This window comes from Penaeus monodon, chromosome 30, assembly GCF_015228065.2.
Source record: "Penaeus monodon isolate SGIC_2016 chromosome 30, NSTDA_Pmon_1, whole genome shotgun sequence".
NCBI classification, from domain to species: domain Eukaryota; kingdom Metazoa; phylum Arthropoda; class Malacostraca; order Decapoda; family Penaeidae; genus Penaeus; species Penaeus monodon.
In genome coordinates, this window is record NC_051415.1 from 20190924 (window position 1) to 20191295 (window position 372).

Here is a 372-nt window from a genome sequence, read left to right on the forward strand (position 1 = left end):
TGTATTTTGCAAGGGAACCGCTCCTCACAGCCAAAGAGTTGAGGGGAAATCAGAAACGCTATATCTCGTGAACAAGACTATGACGTGCATTATTCCTTATCTATGGGATCGCCACTGATATCAATGCAGCATTTTCGAGTCCTTATCAGTAATAGATATCCTATAGCTACTACAGCAAATTGAAATGATTTCTCAGAAAGAGAAATGAAATGTCTCTAAAAGGATATTTTGGAAAATTAGTTTGTACTTGACTTCACCATTTCTGGACCTTGTTGTAAAGTTATATATTGTTGATAAAGCTATATGGAAAGTAATTCAGAAAAAAATGATTTATGCTGTTCTCCCTTTTATTCAAAATTTAATGGGCTAAGC